Source organism: Peromyscus maniculatus, chromosome 6 (assembly GCF_049852395.1).
Source record: "Peromyscus maniculatus bairdii isolate BWxNUB_F1_BW_parent chromosome 6, HU_Pman_BW_mat_3.1, whole genome shotgun sequence".
Taxonomy (NCBI): domain Eukaryota; kingdom Metazoa; phylum Chordata; class Mammalia; order Rodentia; family Cricetidae; genus Peromyscus; species Peromyscus maniculatus.
In genome coordinates, this window is record NC_134857.1 from 39,214,381 (window position 1) to 39,227,293 (window position 12,913).

At 43.2% G+C, this 12,913-nt stretch overlaps 1 long non-coding RNA gene across 1 annotated transcript; it reads left to right on the forward strand.

The window, feature by feature from the left end:
* Positions 1–1,356: 1,356 nt before the first annotated feature.
* Positions 1,357–9,817, forward strand: LOC121830439 (uncharacterized). Its single transcript, XR_006073651.2, has 3 exons — positions 1,357–1,512; positions 3,670–3,731; positions 9,618–9,817. It is a non-coding gene; the product is annotated as an uncharacterized LOC121830439 (long non-coding RNA).
* The last annotated feature ends 3,096 nt before the right edge of the window (positions 9,818–12,913 follow it).

Sequence of the window (12,913 nt, forward strand, 5' to 3'; positions counted from 1 at the left end):
ATTGCGGATGTGGATATAGATGGTAAGAGCCCTTCATTACTAGAGAAGTCGGCTTCTAGAATGTTTTTAAAAACATAAAAGCTGACATGAATCTAAGGCCTCCTGGCACAAATTTTCTCTCTAGGGCCTTGTCTGGTGTCTCTCTGACACTGTTTAACTACACTAGCATCTCAGTCTTCCCTGCCCCCGCCCCCAGACTTCTATGCATGCCCTGTCACTCAGGCACCAGGGTGTTGTCAGGACCATCTCAAGCTGCTGACCCAGGGCAAGGTCATTGCTCCATCCAGCTTCTTACTCTGTTTTGCCCTTGCCTTTCTGCAAGAAATCTGTAGTTTCCCGAGATGTTGGACTGTAAGGCTGATCAGAGAGTGTCAGGCTATGTTCTCTATCTCCGGTCTGTGCTGGGAGTCATAAACCTGCTGTGTTCTAATAAACCACTGGCTTTGGTCAACGGATGGTCAGGTTGCATGGCTGACAGGCTAGGGTCATAGGAATAAGTCCTGTTTCTCTTTCTTTCCATCACTAAGCTGAAGGACACCAAGGGCAGATCAATGGCTATTTATATTAGACTGTTTTTACCATTGGATACCAACAATGGCTTTTAAAAACATATAACATAATTTCTTTATTGTTTATTTGAGAATTTCACATCGTGCACCCCAATTCCACTAATTTCCCAATCCCTCCATATCTGCTCTTCACCCTTGAACCTCAAAAGAAAATTAAAAAAAAAAAAACCAACCTAACAATAAACCTCTTTACTTCATCCCTCCATCTGTCCTGCCTCTCCAATGCCTCTTCTATCATCTTAGTGGCACTAGGAGCCTCAGTATGTCACACAGTATATCCTTTTGTCCAATCATCTTTCCTTGCAAATGTTCATTGCAACGAGTCATTGGTCTGGTTCAAGGCCTCTGGGTTCATCACTGGACCCTCATTAAGACTCCTCTTGGATATCCCTCTGCCACCTGAGTCACAGAGATCTTGTTCCACAGACCTTCACACACTCCAGCAGGTCAAAGATGGGATAGATATTAGGGTGGGCCAATCCAAGGCCCAGGATGTGGATCTGGGGGGTAGCTGAGCTGGTCAGTCTGAGCCACTGGGGCTACCCCCCCTTAAATGAGGGGTGGGACCAGTTCTCCTATGCCCATGTCACCAGTTCTCCCACACCATGGTGAGAGGTAGGGCCATCTGGGCCATCTCTCCCAAGTAGGGGGGAACAGCTCTCCTGTGAGAGTCAGGACCAGATTTCTTGCTGCAGTGTCCAGCAAAGGGCAGGGACAGAGAAGGGCAGGACTGGCTTCAGCATGGCCCTCTGATTTCATCACACATGGTTTCTATGGAACCCTGTGGTAACAGGGGCCACAAACATCAACACAGACCCCAACTGCATTAGGACCATGGACCTAGACATGGCCCTTGCCCAAAGCTTGGGGAGGCAGCACAGGCCACTCAGATCAGCGTGGCTCTGGTGACAGCATGGCCCTCAGAACAATGGCTTTTTTATGGGTAATTATTGAAGACATTTTACTCAGAACATTGCTTTGGGTCCTAGAATTGGGGAAAGTGAGTTGCAGAGGAAGAGGAGCATTCATCAGGACATAGGGGTTCCCAGTGTTCACTGGGACTTATTCAAGGTAGAATGAGCTATTCTCTTTAACTTAATGCAAATCAATCTAGTATCTTTTACCACTTGAATATCTTGAAAATAACTAAGTTCATATTTCTATAACAGATATTATACTTAGATGTCCATATTTTGTCCTTCTATACTTTTTATTGTTGCCAATTTCCAATGATTGGCAACAGGTACCAGTCAGGCCTGCCCTGACTTCTCTTTCTTCTAGCTGATGCTCTGTTACTGATACAGAAGCAATAGAAACACATCAACCGAAATTTTTTTAAAAAAATTATTTATATTTAATGTATATAGGTGCTTTGCCCAGCATGTATATCTATGTATCGCTTGTTGCAGTGCCTACAGAGGCCATAAGAAGACATTGGAAAGCCTAGAATTGAAGTTACTGATGCTTGTGAGCTACCATATGGGTACTGGGAACCAAACCTAGGTCCTCTGGAAGAACACCCAGCTCTCTGAGCCATCTCTCCAGCTGCCAGCAATTTTTTTTTAAATAAAGCACTTTTGTAATTTGAGAAGTAGTGAAGCCACAGAGAATAGGAATCCCTTCAGGTGGTTGATATAGAGAAAAGGATCCTGGAGAAGCAAATGGCCAACATTTGACAAGGAATATGGAACAGAGGGAGCTCATTGGTGGAGCCTGGTTTTTGATGCTCTGAGAGCTCCGTCTCAGGGTCATTGTCAAACAGTATTTCCTCATGTGACTGGCTGTAGAGTGGGCTGCCATGAGCTACTTCTGCTTGGAACTCCTTTCACCTGAGAAATGTTCATGTGACCCAGGATACACAGCTACACGAGCAGGCAAAACCAAAATGAGATGGGTGTGCTCATGTATTCAACTTTATTTGTATCTTTGTCTGTGATGCATGTCTGTGTGGATGTCACATGTGCTGGTGACTGTGGAGACCTGGAGAAGGCATACAATCACTTGGAGCTGGAGTAAGAGGCCATTATGAACTGCCTGATGTGGATGCTAGGATTGGAACCTGAGTCTTTTGCAAAAACAGTAAGTGCTTTTAACCACTGAGCCGTCTCTCCAGACCTTGCCTATTTATTTTCTTATAAAGAATTAAATCTTAGCTAAATATTTGATACTGCAAGACATAGAGCATCTTCAGCATTTCTCAGAGTCAGTCACCCGTAATACCACTTTTCATGTGTTTTTTATAGAATGGCTGAAATATATTTAGGAACATTTCAGAAATTACTAGAAACTCTGTCCTAATCTCAACCCAAATTTCATTTAACAATTTTTTTGTGTAACCCAAACAGGAAGTTTTAGATAAAATATTTTAATACAATTGAATAAAATATGCTAATTTGATATTTGCATGATGAGGAAGGGGTGTGGGAAAGCAGAGGTCTGTTTTTCTGTAATTAAACAATTACGCTTATTAAACAGTAGAAACCTTTGCACATATAGTAAAAACACGGCAATTCTTAATGTATGATAGTTTCAAACCTGCACTGAAGTATTTGGAGGTAGCACTGACTCCAGTTGAATAATATCACCACTGGTACCATGTGAAGTGGGCATGTTTTATGTTCAGAACCCAGGCTGCAGTGAAGTCACGTGATACAGCACTCATGAATGTTTCCAGGGATACCTCAGATCCATGACACTTCTGAGTTTGAATTCAGTTTTGGCCATTGCCTATCTTGAAAATTGTTCTTTAGCCAAATTTTTATGATCTGCCCCTATTCATTTACACAACCCATCTCAGATGAGATGGGGACCCATCTCAGAGTCTAAAGAGCTGTGGGTTAGAGGTTTGTGTCTGTTTAGGTGTCAGGGCCTGAAATGTTTCCTTTGTTGATGTGTGTTAACAGATTCTCTTGTATTAACAGTTGGTGTTAACCTAGCCTTTAGAATAGGTCTTCCAGCTGGACGATGATGTGACTGGCTGGTCCCACAGTTGTGTGACTGGGCTGGGTAGACAGTATCTATCCTAAGACTCCAAGACGGAGGGAGAAGACCTGATAGAGTGGTAGATGGTAGTGGTAAAAATGTGTGGCTTTCTTTTCAGGATGTCTTCTGAGAGGGAAGGCTGGGAAAGAGCTGAAGAAAGGAAAGCCAAAGAATGCTCAGGTAACAGTGCCCTCTTCAGATAGTTCAGGATGTCACTGTGCCAAGAAGGCCCAGGGAAGCTTATCTCCTCTCCTCCTTCCTTTTACCAAAAAACCCTCGAAACAGGATTTGAGTACACAAGAGGTTAAGTAGACATTGAAATTTTGGTTTGAGGATTTAATCACCACACGAGCTATTGCTCCCATGAGAGCTATAGTCTAATTCTCACACAATGGACTGAGACATGAAGCTCTTCAAAGTAACTGATTGTTGACTTCTCTAGTAGCCTCACAAAGAAATAGCGGGTATTCAAGTCATGATGGCTCCAGTTAGGATTATACCTGGATTCCTGACCTCATCAATCGAACATTTGGATCCTTGTGGGTTTGTGGCAATAAACTCAGTATATGTTGTTTCTTATGCAATTTTTAAGTTGGCTTTGAGGAAAAGCTACCTGCTATCCTAACATCATAAAGTACATTGTGAAAAACAAGTTTAAATAATGCAATTATAAAGAACTTACAAATGGGTTAACTTACTCAGGGCCAGACACATACAAAAAGCTACAGCCCTCTCTGTGTGATCTGCTCCAAGAAGCTTGTAATATTTTGCTGGAGACACATCCCTGTCTTTCCTAAGCCATCCTACTGAAATACCAGCATTGATTCTTGTGTTCTTAGGTGTGTGCATTGTGGACACTGGCTCCTTAATATATCACACCCCACAATGCCTGTCTTCCTAACTCCTAACTCAGGATGAGGTGAGATGATGCATGTTGTAGCTAGAGTTTTCCTGCCTTGCCCACAGTCAGGACAAATCTCTGTCACCCGCCAGTCCCACAGCCGCTCAGACCCACCAAGCAAACACAGAGACTTATATTTCTTACAAACTGTATGGCCGTGGCAGGCCTCCTGTTAACTGTTCCTATATCTTAAAGTAACGCATTTCTACAAATCTATACCTTGCCACGCGGCTCGTGGCTTACCAGCATCTTCACATGCTGCTTGTCCTGGCAGTGGCTGGCAGCGGCTGGCAGCATCTCCTTCTGCCTTCCTGTTCTTTTATTTCTCCTCCCTGTTAGTCCCGCCTATACTTCCTGCCTAGCCATGACCAATCAGGTTTTATTTATTGACCAATGAAAGCAACTTGACATACAGACCATCCCCCAATACAGCCAAGTGCAGACCATCTCAGACACCTGCACTCAGGCCCATGGTCCTAATCATCCTCTATGCAAACCTGCTGGGTAACGCCACAAGGAACCCAAGAAGGGCTCCCACAGGACATACATTAACATCCCACAGCAGTATGTTCTTTAAAGTCCAAAGTATTATGAAAGCAAAAGTCTTGCCCTTGTGCCCAGGGACATAAAAAATAAGAATGATAACAACTTCTGAGTGATAGAATGATTTTAATTATTGTCTTACTTTCTTTGTTGTTTTCTTGGCTTTTATTTTGCATTGCTTGTCTTGTAGTCAACTGCATAAAAGTTGTTTCATTTCTCTGAAAGCTAAGTGTGTATGTATATGCGTATGGATGCATGTGGGCATATCTGCACACGTGTGTGTACTCATGGATGTACATATATGTGTATAGATGTCTTTTTCTGTGTACATCTATGCATATATACATGTTTGTTTGTGGGTGTGTCTTAGTCTTATTCCATAAAAGGCAAAACCAATGTTTTATTTTTGCTAACATAATTTTAAGGAGTGAATCCCAGGGAAGAGGAAGGAGTGGTGTGAGGCAGAGAGGGAGAGCAAGCAAACACTGAGCTTGTTGCCCTCCATGAAAAAAGATACAGCACTACAGTTTCTCAACAGTCTCTTCAGATGATTGAAGTGGCTTCCACAGCCCATTGATGAAAACTCACCTGCACAGCCTGTTTATCCCTTGCATTCCTCCGCTACACATCTGGACTAGTGCACACCTGAGACTATGAAGCCACAGCAACTGCAGCAAGGAAGAAGTAGGGTCCTAGCAGGCCCCAGGAGGAGGATGCACCCACGCTGACGGAAGGGAGACAAGTGAAAGCTCTCGGTGTTAAGCAACTAAGGGTCTGGAATGAGACATGAAACACACACAGGACAAAGCGGGTCCTGTAAGGAAGGTCCTTTAGACAATGTCTGCTGCCGCTTGTGTGGAGTGCACTTTTGGAAAGGGAGGCTATTTTTGTTCCTAGTACTGCAGAAAGCTGTACTGAAGCCAGCGGTAATGAAGATAATTAGACGTATGAAGCTGATCAAATCTCGACTTGTAATGAACACTCTTGAGTAGTGGCAGGCTTGATGTGAATCTGAATTTCATGTAAAATACAAGGGGGTGGGGACAAGAATTATACAGAGAAGGGGCTGGAGAGAAGCTCAGTGATGAAATGTGCGTGCTGCTTTTCCAGAAGACTTGGGTTAAGTTCCCAGCACTCCTATGGAGTGGGTGGCTTTCAGTTTCCTGCGACTCCAGATTCATACACATGTGGTATACAGACACATACACATAAAGAAAAATTAAATGTTGAAACAAGAAAGAGAGAGAGAGAGAGAGAGAGAGAGAGAGAGAGAGAGAGAGAGAGAGAGAGAGAGAGAATATGCCAGAGAAGATCAGCTAAAAACGTAGAGGGAAATGTCTCCAAAGAAGGAGGCAATAGAGTTGTAGTGTGGCTAAGCTTCCTCAAGTCATAGAGCTACAATTTACAGAAAATGTGTGTATTACTCATGATTCTCTAGAAGTAGACATGATATATATCTGGAAGAGTTATATCTGGTGATAAGCTCACGCTGAAAGGCCAGAAAGATGGAGTGCGGTGTCTCTGGATGACTGATGTGGAGACAGACACACTCAGGAAGGAAAGGGAGTTGCCTCTGTTTGCTGACTGCCTTCTTCTTCCCCCATCTCCTTTCCATTTGGGACCCCAGGCCATTTGATGATGATGCCCATATTCAGCACAGCTCTTTACCTCCTCTGCCCAGTCACTGTCCTATCACCCCACTTCCCGGAATTGTTCCTACATAAATATTCACAGCTATGTCTTCACAAGCCTTAGAGTAAGGTAGTTTAAGGTTGAGCCAGGAGGCAAGCAGAGTCCTATGTGTTTGACAGGTGCACAGCTGAGGACTTCTCAGGTTGAATTGATAATAGCAATTTAGAAACTAATCAATGTTGAAAAAAAAGAAAAGAAGGGGAAATTGAGGTAGGGTGTTGATGGATGTTTCTTGTCCCGACTGCCCAGTCCCAAATAACTGACTCAGAGGCTGAACATGAATTATGAATGTTTGACCCATAGCTCAGACTTATTATTAACTTGCTCTTACATTTTAAGTTAACACATATTCCTCATTTATTCTCTCTCATGTGGAAGTACCTTTATTAGCATGGTATGTTCATCTCCTGTTCTCTCTGAATCTGCTGGCAGCTCCCGACTCTACCCTTCTCCTTCCCATCATCCTTAGTTTGGTCACGCTACCTGTACTTCCTGCCTGGCTACTGGCCAATCAGCATTTTATTAAACCAATTCAAGTGACAAATCTTTACAGTGTACAAAAGGATTATTCACAGCAGTAAGGTGCTTTTTAGGTCTGATGCATACTGTTGTTAGCTGGAGTGGAACATAGACTCCTGTTGTGCAGCATGGTCGATACACTAGGGAACCAAAACCAAGATGGCCACTGTGCAGGAAGAATGCTATTACAATGTGGGGGCTGGGATCTATCTCAGTGGTAGATCATTTGCCTGCCATAAGCAAGGATGCAGGCTTGATTCTAACACATACCACTATTACCTCTACCACCACTACAACTACCACAGCCGCCAAAGAAACCTAAAGAAGGCTGAAGAGCTGATTCACTTGGTAAAGTAAGTGTCTTCCAAGCATGAGGACAGAACCTATGTGAATAGCTGGAAGAGGTGGTGTGCATTTGTAATCTCAGCTGTTATGAGAGGGGAGGTGGAGACAGGAGGATCCCTCTAGTTTACTGGGCAGATGCAATAGCCCACTTGGCAAAGTCCTAGACCAATGAAAGACCCTACTTCAAACAAAAGATGGGAGGTAGAAGCTACTTGAGGAATGATACCCTAGATCTGACCTATACACACACACACACACACACACACACACACATCCCTTTCTACAAACACACACATAAACATACAACACGAACCCATGAAGAATATCATGTGGCTCCAAAATGTGACCTCAGCAGTCTGTCCCCACCTCTCTTTAACTGTCTGATGCATGATCACTTTACTCACATTTGGTTGCCTGGGCCTTGGAAGGAGTATTGTCTATGAGTCTCAGTGGAGGGCAATTTTCACTCAGCTTGAGGCCCTGGGACTAGTGGAAGCAGGGGAGCAATAACAACAAACAGTTTTGTGGCACGCTAAACCTGGATTTCTGACAGTGAATGGATGAATGTTAAATGCAGAAATAAATGATAAGGCAAAAATCCTGATGACACAGGATTTGTGTATGAAAAGACCAAGGGGATGTCTACCAGCATTGAAGAACCACTAAGTGGCATTTGTATTTGCTCCTGGGGTCTAGGTCATTTTTCAGGGCTTATAACTTGACTATGAACATATATTCATGGTGTTTAAATCCAAACCCAAGAACAATTTGTTTTAAAAAATTCAAACTTATCATTCCCAAACTCATTCTGGCACCCTTTTGGGGCTTGATGAATTGTTTCAGAGATGTTTATTGCTTTTAAACCTGTTTTATTGCCAAGCTTGCAGTCTGCAAACTGCTTTGAATTTTGTCACAATGGTGAGTGATTAGGCCGTGACATGGCATTAAAACAGAAGACAGCAAAGAAGTCTAAATGGATTAAGAGAGAATGGTACTTTTTATGTAGTTAGGCTGCTTTTCGGAATTAAAATATGCCTCCTCTGGGTTCGTTTTTTCCATTGCATCATATAATAAGCAAGAACATGGCAATGTTTTTTTAGAGGGGGTGGTGGTGACGATTTGTTACATGTCAACTGCAACATTGAGCGTTTCAGATGGTTTTCAGCTGGGAACATCAAGTTCTGAACAAATTTCTGAGTCAGCACCTGTGGAATAGATATTGCTGTGTTTGGTCATTGATTGAACAGTAGGTAGAACTGATGCTCTTGACATTGGTTTAGCTTCCTGTGACAAAGACAAGTGGCTCAGAACATGTGGGTGCTTCTTGAGCCAAGAGCCTCTTTAAATGTCAAAGTCATTGTCAAGCATGGATTGCCTTTCAAAAGTGTAGCTGTTCAACTTGATGCCTCCTCCTAAGTTCTGATTGCTAGTTGCCTTTAGTCGTTCTGATTGTTAGGTCTGCAAATTAAACCAGGCGAATCAAGTAAAAGCAGGTGAGCTATTATCAAGTATCTGGGATTTCACAGAACAGAAATGCGTGAAATCAGCCACACTGCAGTGAAGACTGTAATGTGGGAAGCAGTGAGCCGCGGGAAACCCACACAGTCCCCATTCAGGCTTTCGACTACTGCCCATACTGAGCCTTGATTGGTCTCTTTCCACTAAGACCCATTTTCTGCTCTTTCATCTCCAGGGTGCAAAGTGGCCATTCTTAGCTGTCACACGTACACATTTTGGTTTGTGTCACCACCTCTGTACATCCATATTAGTCATCAGTTACTGTGTACCAAGTTGCACAAAACTTGATGGCTTAAAGTGACAGGCTCCTATTACGTCACATGTAAGATGGATTGGGAACCCAGGTGTGGGTTTCTAAGCATCACTTCTTCAACATCTCACCTATCCACATTGGCAATCCAAGTGTTGACTAGGCTAGGGCTGCAGACTCTTGTGTGCTCCTAAACTGACTCAAGGGGGGTGGTTCTGAAGGATTTAGTTCCTTGTAGATTGTTGGAATCATTGTCTGAGAACTCTTTCAACTCCTTGCAACCTGGTTCTCTCCACAGGTCAAGACCTGGCGGTCGCCACTTGTTGGTGTCACAGTGAGTGAGTGAACAAGATTAAGAAAGTGACGTCAAGAGCAAGATGAATCATAATCTTGGAAGTGGCTCTTCATTGTGCAATTTTACCTCTTCTGTCCTCTAGGAAGTGATCTACTACCTTCTGCTTCTACTAGAGATGATACATCCCAGAGCAGGCGGTGTCACAGAGGTTGCTTTTGTCCTTGTTTTCTCCCCTTTCCATGTTGTCCCTCTCACAATTCCAGATTAATTGGCACAGGCCTCTAACTGACTCAGTCTGGGTCAGGGACTTGCTCCAGTCATCTGTTGTGGAGGCCGCAGTCACAGGATATGTAGTCTCCTGGTTTTGACAGTCATAGTGAAACATGAAGGGGACCATACTGGAAAGTATCAAAGAACATGGAGCAGAGTAGACTCATAATATGACCACAAGCTCACTCGGCCTGTCTTTCCTCACAGGAATGGAATTTCTCAGCAGGCCACATCTCTGAAAAAACTAGTTTTAATCACATAGTTTATTTGGCATAATTCAAGTCTGACATGATAGTTCTAAAGCACATATGCGACCGTGTTTATCAGCTTCTTGGCACCGTGAAAAAAATGTCTGAGGGAGTCAGCTTTCAAAGAGGAAAAACTTATTTTGGTTCACAATTTGGGAGACTCTAGTTCAAGATAGACAGGTGCATCATTTTGGAGGTTTAGGTGAGGTGACAGATTGTAGAGGAAGTGCAGGAGAGGGGGCCTATTCAACTTCCGGAGGACATAAGGAAAAGAGAGTGGAACAAGCCAGAATTCAAATGCCTCCTTTAAGGACGCTCCCACCAGTGACCTAACTTCCTCTACCAGGCCTCATCCCTTAAATGCCCCACCAGTTCCCACACGGTGGGCTGTGGAGCCAGCCCTAGCACAAGGGCCCCGAGGGAATATTTCAGCTCCCAACTACAGCAGTGACTAAGGCTGAAGTGGGCTTTGAAAAGAGATTTATTTTTGTTTTACATACATGGGGGTTATGCTTGCTTGTCTGTGCACCCCCATACATGCATCGCGTACACAGGCTGGAAGAAGGCATAGAATCCCTGGGTACAGGTAACTGTCAACCACCACGTGGGTGCTTTGAATCAAACCCAGATTCTCTCCAACAAATCACAGAGCACTCTCAAACACTGAACTTTCCAGTCCCCTAAAGTGGTCTTTTCAGAATCTATTCCACATGCTATTATCATTTATATTTAAAAAACTTTAAGTTGTGGATAAACCCATGTAAGATAAGATTTAATAATCATAACCATTTGTAAGTGTACAACTCAGTGGTATGGATCATGTTTGCACTGTTGTGCACAGCATCGTTACCATTTATCTCCAGGACTTTTTCATCTTCCCACACTAAAACTCCACAGGCAGGTAACAACTCTCCATTTCACTATCTTCTGGCCCCTGTGGCCTCCAGTCTCTGCGTCTGTGAGCATGACAGCTATACATATCTCACAGATGTGGTAGGGCACAATATCTGTCCTTCTGTGATTTGCTGCTTCTACTTAAGAGATTCTCTTTTGTGTTCATTCCTGTTCCATTTTTAAAGCCTTCATTTTTAAAGTCACATAGTCTGTTCTGCGTACATATAACTACAACCTGTTTGCTCATTCACCTGTCCGAGGGTCATTTCCACCTTTTGACTGCTTCAAATCAAGTGCCTGTATAATGGGCATACATATACATGAGTTTTACATTCTTTGAGTTCTATATCCAGAGACAGTATGGTAATTTTCCAGTATATTATTGAAGAACTGCTATTCTGGATTCCATAATGGTCATATTATTTTTATATTACCGCCAGCAGTGCCAGGATTATGATTTTCTGTCTCCTTGCCAATACTTGTTCTCCATAGTTTGCACCTGCAAATATGTTTGTGTGATATCCTTCCCAGTAGGTGAAAAGTGGTACATTGTGGTTTTGATATATAGTGCTCTTCTTAATATCACTGAACATCTCTTCATGTGCTTAATCTGCCATTTGTGCTTTGTGGGATGAATTTCTGCTTGAGTCTTTCTGTTGCTGTGATAAACCACCCTGATCAAAAGCAATTTAGAGAAGGAATGGATTATTTCTCCTCACAGGTTACAGTAGACCATTAAGTGAAGTCGGAGCTCAAAGCAGAAACAGAAGCAGAAACCATGGAAGAATGCTGCTTCCTGGCTTGCTCCCTCTGGCCTGCTCAGCTACTTTTATTATGCAGCCCAGGCCTACTAGAATAGGAGTGGCACTGCCCACGTGGACTGGGCCCTCATATATCAATTATCAACTAAGAAAATGCCCCGTAGACATCATAGCTATGGCCATGGGACAGTCTGATCTGGGCAATTTCTCTACTGAGCATCTGTCTTCACAGATGACTCTGGGTTTGTGTCAAGTTGACATCTAATGCTCTCTATGACAAGCCCTCTATTTGCCCATGTGGTAAGAATTCATTAAAAAACTTACAGGCCAGGGATTACAGGCCTCAGGCCTGGCTAGCTTAGTTGGTAGAGCATGAGACTCTTAATCTCAGGGTCATGGGTTCAGGCCCCACACTGGGTGCCAATTGTAGACAAATTTCTAAATAGTCTTATTAAATAAGAAACACAGAGCCAAATACAGGGGTGCAAGCCACAGAGATCAGAGCAATACCTGCCAACTAACCTTAGCTCACCACATCGCCATAGCTTCCCAAAGGAGCCTCTTCCTGTCTAACCTGTGCCTTTATTGCCTTGCTGTCCTGCCCTCTCATTGGCTCTAAGCCCAGCCACCTCACTTCCTCATCACTGCCTGTCTATACAGACCTCCAGGTCTCTATGACTGGTACTGGGATTAAAGGCTCGTGTCACCATGCTTGGCTGTGTCCTTGAACACACAGAGACTCTGCCTGCCATGTGATCAGATTAAAGGCATGTGCTAACACCACCTTATTTCTGTTTATGGCTGGCTATGACCTCTGATCTCCAGGCAAACTTTATTTATTAACATACAAATAAAATATCACATTTCAGCACAAATGAAATATTACCACAATGTTTAAACTCCTTCTGTCTTTGCCACATTTTTGGAGTTCTTTGTATATTCTAGTTGTTAACCCATTGTCAGTTATAAGATTTTCTTCTATTCTGCAAATCAGTTTTACCCTTGTGACAATGTCATTTGACGCATGGTTGTTTTCAGTGTTTTTATGTAGTCCCCTTCAGTTTTTCTTTTGCTACCTCTACTGTCGCTGTGGTACACAAGTAACTATCAACAACGATAATGCCAC